Source organism: Palaemon carinicauda, chromosome 23, assembly GCF_036898095.1.
Source record: "Palaemon carinicauda isolate YSFRI2023 chromosome 23, ASM3689809v2, whole genome shotgun sequence".
Classification (NCBI taxonomy): domain Eukaryota; kingdom Metazoa; phylum Arthropoda; class Malacostraca; order Decapoda; family Palaemonidae; genus Palaemon; species Palaemon carinicauda.
This window is the reverse complement of record NC_090747.1, coordinates 97,047,379-97,054,878: the sequence shown is the minus strand read 5'-3', so window position 1 is coordinate 97,054,878 and position 7,500 is coordinate 97,047,379. Positions and strand designations below refer to the sequence as shown.

Here is a 7,500-nt window from a genome sequence, read left to right as displayed (position 1 = left end):
TTTTATACGAGTCTCAGCCAAGTGTATAATTTATCTCGTATTGTAGGTCATTCATTTATATCTACTTTCATTTCTTTTGCTTCTTCCTCTTCTTCTTCTTCCGTTTCTTAGAAGGAAGAGTTGGTATTAAGTAACCACAGGTAGAAATATTGCTTCTGGCATTTCCGTCTTTTGTTTGAAACGTGCTTTGGTATGCTTTGTTGTGCTTTCAAAGTAAAGCATTATGAGTTACTTCAGTATAATCTTTATTATTATTATTATTATTATTATTATTATTATTATTATTATTATTATTATTGACGTTTTAGTTGATTTAGTAGATGGTGTAATAGATTTTATTTCAGTTTTTGCAAAATTTTCATAATATTGCCTTTGCCAAAATCGAGGATTTTGCAAAGGGTGTGTATTTACTCCTGTCGTTGTTTATTTATTTATCTGTGAGCAATTTTACATTAAAACTGCTGTACCGATTTGCAACAAACATGGTATTACATAATAACTACTTTACCGATTTTGACCAAATATTGTCTTACTCAAAAACTACTGTACCGATTTACACCAAACTTGGCATTACACATAAACTACTGTACCGATTTTGACTTACACAAAAACTAATGTACCGATTTTGACCAAACTTGGTATTACTCAAAAACTACTGTACCGCTTTTGACCAAATTTGACATTACACAAAAACTACTGTTCCAATTTTGACCAAACTTGGTAGTCGGGTTTGGTGTGACCCAAGGATGAATATGCAACATCTGGAATAAAGTACATTGAAGTACATTGATAGTTTATTTTTTTGTTTGTGAATAACATTACGCATAACTAATGAATCAATTTTAACTAATCTTGGTGGCCATGTGTGCTAAGACCGAAGGAGAAATTCATTACATTTTGAAGAAAATACATAAAAGTAAAAGCACCAGATTCACTTTAAAGCTAATCTGCGTACTATTACTTCCATGTATTTTCTTCAAAACCTAAAGAATTTTCTTTACTGCACAGTCTCTACCACGTTTAGAACATTTCCAGAATGCTAAAATCACTGACTACATCAACTCTTGCACTTTTTGAATGCCTCTATAACGTTTACAATGCTTCTAGGAGGCTAAAAGGGCAGCCAGATCTTTGCTTTGATAGCCTCTACAACGTTTACAATGCTTCCAGGCTAAAATGGCAGCCAGATCTTTGCTCTGACAGGGTCTATAACATTTACAGTGCTTCTAGGAGGCTAAATCAGCCAGATCTTTGCTCTGACAGGCTCTATAACGTTTACAAAGTTTAAGGAAGGCTAAAATTACTGGCTACATTGTTAAAAATTTGCATTAAAAAACGGTAAAAGTCTAGCAACATTTATTCCAGGATTTGTACAGTTTTAAAAACGCTTATATTGACGTAAAAGAGTGACATTACGGTCACCAACTCGAAAAAGATAGAAAACAAAAGTAAGGTGAAATTGCGGTCGCCTGTATTTTACTGAAATACGGTTGAGAACAGTATATTTTTACGGATGATTTCCGATAAAAATTACGGTTTTTTATAACAGTGTACACTATCAGTTGTCTGAGTTAAAAGCAAAACAAGAATGCTTGGCGTTGTAAAGGCATGCTCTCCCCTGAGTGCCACTCTACTTGCTTTTGTATTAAAACGTATACATGACCCCCCATACCAGCTTACAATCTTCTGACGAAGCAATGTCATTTTTTTCCCTCTAAATTCTTCTTAAACGGACCGATGACCAAATCAGCCATTGACACAGATTGACGTAATCCGTGGTCGGTCATTTTACATGTCTTTTATATGTTCGAACTGCCCTCGTTGACGAATAAAAACGGAATGGTCAAGGAAAGATGAAAATCGGGTTGTATGACACAGCAATTGGTGGATTCTTAGGAAAACTAGATCCGGTAGACAAGAAATTAGTTTGGATTTTGCCGCTGGTTTTACTGTAACCTGGAAAGGAAAAGATAATTGTTTTGAGTGTGTATATATATATATATATATATATATATATATATATATATATATATATATATATATATACATATATATATACGTGTATGATTTTTATATGAAATTCTTTGTTACAACTGTGAATAAATAATAAACCTTATTAAATTTACAATTTAGAAATACATGGGCCCTGTATCTAAAAACAAACTAGGTCCCCCTGTATCTGAAAACAAACTAGGTCCCCCTGTATTTAAAAACAAACTATATACGTCCCCCTGTATTTAAAAGTAAACTAGGTCCCTCCTGTATTTAAAAACAAACTAGGTCCCCCTGTATTTAAAAAGCAAACTAGATTCCCCTGTATTTAAAAAGCAAACTAGGTCCCTCCTGTATTTAAAAACAAACTATATAGGTCCCCCTGTATTTAAAAGTAAACCAGGTCCGTCCTGTATTTAAAAACTAACTATATAGGTCCCCCTGTATTTAAAAAGCAAACTAGATTCCCCTGTATTTAAAAAGCAAACTAGATTCCCCTGTATTTAAAAAGCAAACTAGATTCCCCTGTATTTAAAAAGCAAACTAGGTCCCTCCTGTATTTAAAAACAAACTAGGTCCCTCCTGTATTTAAAAACAAACTAGGTCCCCCTGTATTTAAAAACAAACTATATAGGTCCCCCTGTATTTAAAAGTAAACTAGGTCCCCCTGTATTTAAAAACAAACTATATAGGTCCCCTGTATTTAAAAACAAACTATATAGGTCCCCTGTATTTAAAAGTAAACTAGGTCCCCCTGTATTTAAAAACAAACTATATAGGTCCCCCTGTATTTAAAAGTAAACTAGGTCCCCCTGTATTTAAAAACAAACTATATAGGTCCCCCTGTATTTAAAAGTAAACTAGGTCCCCTGTATTTAAAAACAAACTAGGTCCCTCCTGTATTAAAAACAAACTAGGTCCCCCTGTATTTAAAAACAAACTATATAGGTCCCCTTGTATTTAAAAGTAAACTAGGTCCCTCCTCTATTTAAAAACAAACTATATAGGTCCCCCTGTATTTAAAAGCAAACTAGGTCCTTCCTGTATTTAAAAACAAACTAGGTCCCTCCTATATTTAAAAACAAACTAGGTCCTCCTGTATTTAAAAACAAACTATATAGGTCCCCCTGTATTTAAAAACAAACTAAGTCCCCCTGTATTTAAAAACAAACTATATAGGTCCCCCTGTATTTAAAAATAAACTAGGTCCCTCCTGTATTTAAAAGCAAACTAGATTCCCCTGTATTTAAAAACAAACTATATAGGTACCACTGTATTTAAAAACAAACTATTGTATATAGGTCCCCCTGTATTTAAAAGCAAACTATATAGGCCCCCCTGTATTTAAAAAAAAATATATAGGTCTCCCTTTATTTAAAAACAAACTACATAGGCCCCCTGTATTTAAAAACAAACTACATAGGTCCCCTGTATTTAAAAACAAACTAGGTCCCTCCTGTATTTAAAAACAACCTAGAAATCTTTGTATTTGAAAACAAACTATATAGGTCCCCCTGTATTTAACAATAATCTTGGTCCCTAAGTATTTGAAAACAAACTATATAGATCCTCCTGTATTTAAAAGCAATTTTGGCCCCCGTTGTATTTAAAAACAAACTACGTAAGTCCCCCTTCATTTAAAAACTATCTAGGTCCCCCTTGTATATGAAATAAATTATATAAGGCCCCTTGTATTTGAAATGAATTATATAAGGCCCCTTGTATTTGAAAGCAAACTAGGTCCCCTGTATTTGAAAACAAAGTGTATAGGTCCCCATGTATTTTAAAACAAAGTATATAGGTCCCACTGTATTTAAAAACAAACTAGGTCCCCTGTATTTACAAACAAACTATGTCCTCTGTATTTAAAAACAATCTTGGTCCCCCTAGTATGTGAAAACAAATGATATAGGTCCCCTTGTATTTGGAAACAAACTAGGTCCCCTGTATTTAAAAACAATCTTGGTCCCCCTTGTATTTGAAAACAAATTATATAGGTCCCCTTGTATTTGAAAACAAACTAGGTCCCCTGTATTTAGAAACAATCTTGGTCCCCCTTGTATTTTAAAACGAACTATATAGGTCCACCTGTATTTAAAACCAAACTAGGTCCCCTGTATTTAAAAACAATCTTGATCCCCCTAATATGTGAAAACAAATTATATAGGTCCCCCTGTATTTAAAAACAATCTAGGTCCCCTGTATTTACAAACAATCGAGGTCCCCCTGTATTTAAAAACAATCTTGGTCCCCCTTGTATTTTAAAACGAACTATATAGGTCCACCTGTATTTAAAACCAAACTAGGTCCCCTGTATTTAAAAACAATCTTGGTCCCCCTAATATGTGAAAACAAATTATATAGGTCCCCCTGTATTTAAAAACAAACTAGGTCCCCTGTATTTACAAACAATCGAGGTCCCCCTGTATTTAAAAACAATCTTGGTCCCCCTTGTATTTGAAATAAATTATATAGGTCCCCTTGTATTTGAAAGCAAACTAGGTCAATTGTATTTAAAAACAATCTTGGTCCCCTTGTATTTTAAAACAAACTTTATAGGTCCCCTTGTATTTGAAAACAAACTAGGTCCCCCTGTATTTAAAAACAATCTTGGTCCCCATTGTATGTGAAAACAAACTAGGTCCCCCTGTATTTAGAATCAAACTAGGTCCCTCCTGTATTTAAAAATAAACTAGGTCCCCTGTTTTTAAAAATGAACTAGGTCCCTCCTGTATCTAAAAGCAAACTAGACTCCCCTGTATTTAAAAACAAACTATATAGGTGCCCCTTTATTTAAAAACAAACTTATGTATATAGGTCCCCCTGTATTTGAAAGCAAACTATATAGTTCCCCCTGTATTTAAAAAAACTAACTATATAGGTGTTCCTGTATTTAAAAACAAACTAGGTCCCCCTGTTTTTCCAAGACAACAGGAAAACACCTCCATGCATTTCCTTATGCAATTTCATCCAATAACTCCTTTCCATTCTACTTCCTCTCCATTTCCCAATTACTCTGCTTCCTTTCATGCCTCTCTTGACCTGGTGCTGAAAGCCCCCTGAAGTAAGTAACTGACTGACGCCTCGATGACGTAACATCTCTGGCTCGGAGTTTCATTGGTCGAGTCCAGTTTCTGTAACCCAATCAATATTGACAAATCAGCTTTGATGGTTTTACATTCTTCTTCCAACCCACCCTCAGCCCCATACCCCCACACATGCCCTCCGATGCCCTGTCGTAACCTTGCTTCTGACCTCTCTCTCTCTCTCTCGCTCTCTCTCTCTCTCTCTCTCTCTCTCTCTCTCTCTCTCTCTTGAAGAACAGATATCAATTCTCTTTCTCTGTTCAAGAACAGATATCAATTCTCTTTCTTTGTTCAAGAACAGATATCAATTTCTCTCTCTCTCTCTCTCTCTCTCTCTCTCTCTCTCTCCGTGTTCAAGAACAGATATCAGTTCTCTTTCTCTCTCACTTCAAGCACAGATAGCAATTCCTCTCTCTCCATACAAATCTCTCTCTCTCTCTCTCTCTCTCTCTCTCTCTCTCTCTCTCTCCAAGCACATATATCAATTCTTCTCTCTCTCACTTCAAGCACAGATAGCAATTCTTCTCTTTTCCAAGCAAAGAGGATCTCTCTCTCTCTCTCTCTCTCTCTCTCTCTCTCTCTCTCTCTCCAAGCACAGATATCAATTCTTCTTTCTCTCACTTCAAGCACAGATAGCAATTCTTCTCTTTTCCAAGCAAAGACGATCTCTCTCTCTCTCTCTCTCTCTCTCTCTCTCTCTCTCTCTCTCTCCAAGCACATATATCAATTCTTCTCTCTCTCACTTCAAGCACAGATAGCAATTCTTCTCTTTTCCAAGCAAAGACGATCTCTCTCTCTCTCTCTCTCTCTCTCTCTCTCTCTCTGTCTCATATCCCAAGTTCTCCTATAATTGCTCACAGAGCCCCACCCTCACACCTAGTTCAGTTTTTGTGGATGTTTTGTTTAGTGTAAAAAAAAAACAAAAAAAAAAAAACAATAAAGAACTTTATTGGTTTTTGTCTCCTTCTTTCAGTGACAAGATTGACTGGAGATTAATCTAATTACGTTTTTTTCTCTACTTATGACTTGTATGAAGTTTTGTAAAGTAATAAAAGGAAATTGCTTAAGTTAGGAAAAAAGTAGGAAGGTAATCAACAATTTACCTGACCTGTTCAAAGGTATTGATCAATTTGTTCATAATTTTTCTAAGTAGTTTTATCTTCTTTAAGCTTATATATTAATATGTATCCATTGGACCATATATGTATGTATGTATATATATATATATATATATATATGTATGTCTGTATTCATGTTCATGTGAGAGAGTAAAACTTGGTTTGTGTACATTTACTTATCTTAGTCAAATTTTATACAGGAATATGAACAGCTATGATATAATATTAAGCATCCTTCTTATCAAATGCAATTTTATTTCGATTTCATAGTCATCATAAATACTGTTCTTATTTTACCTTATAATACTTTTATATATATATATATATATATATATGTGTGTGTGTTTGTGTGTGTGTGTGTGTAAATAGGCACTGGTAAGATACTTGATAAAATATATATTTAAAAAACTATCCCAAAAACATACATTATAAAGTCCCAATTTAAAATAACCAGAGTCATCTTATTCACCACCTGATGCACGTACACATTGAATCCCGGGCATGCGTGCACGAGAAAACGGGCACGTGTGCACGTGCGGTCAGCTGTCGGGGTGACGTAAGAGAGAGGGGAAAAATAAGGTCAAAACAAGGTCACTGGAACCGAGAGGGAAAGGTGGAGAAGCGAAGGGAGGACGCCTTATTTAACGATGATTTGGTGGATATAAATGTTCGCTGTATTTTTGCAAATTCGCGAAATTTAAATTCTTCTAAATATTGTTTACATTTTTTGCGATTTGTTGGATGTAATGTTCGCTGTATTTTTGCAAATTCGCGAAATTTAAATTCTTGTAAATATTGTTTACATTATTTGTGATTTGATGGATATATATGTTCGCTGTATTTTTGCAAATTCGCGAAATTTAAATTCTTGTAAATATTGTTTACATTATTTGTGATTTGATGGATATATATGTTCGCTGTATTTTTGCAAATTCGCGAAATTTAAATTCTTCTAAAGATTGTTTACAATTCTTGTGATTTGGTTGATATAATGTTCGCTGTATTTTTGCAAATTCGCGAAATTTAAATTCTTCTAAAGATTGTTTACTTTTTTTTTGTGATTTGGTGGATATAATGTTCGCTGTATTTTTGCAAATTCGCGAAATTTAAATTCTTCTAAATATTGTTTACATTTTTTGTGATTTGATGGATATATATATTCGCTGTATTTTTGCAAATTCGCGAAATTTAAATTCTTTTAAAGATTGTTTACCTTTTTTTTGTGATTTGATGGATATATATATTCGCTGTATTTTTGCAAATTCACGAAATTTTAATTCTTCCAAAGATTATTGTTTATATTT

The 7,500-nt window shown here is 34.0% G+C and overlaps 1 protein-coding gene across 1 annotated transcript in view; it reads left to right on the top strand.

Annotated features, from left to right (window-relative positions):
• LOC137617689 (RNA-binding protein 25-like) overlaps positions 1-7,500 on the top strand; it is an 18,064-nt gene that overhangs the window by 3,216 nt on the left and 7,348 nt on the right. The window lies entirely within an intron of this gene.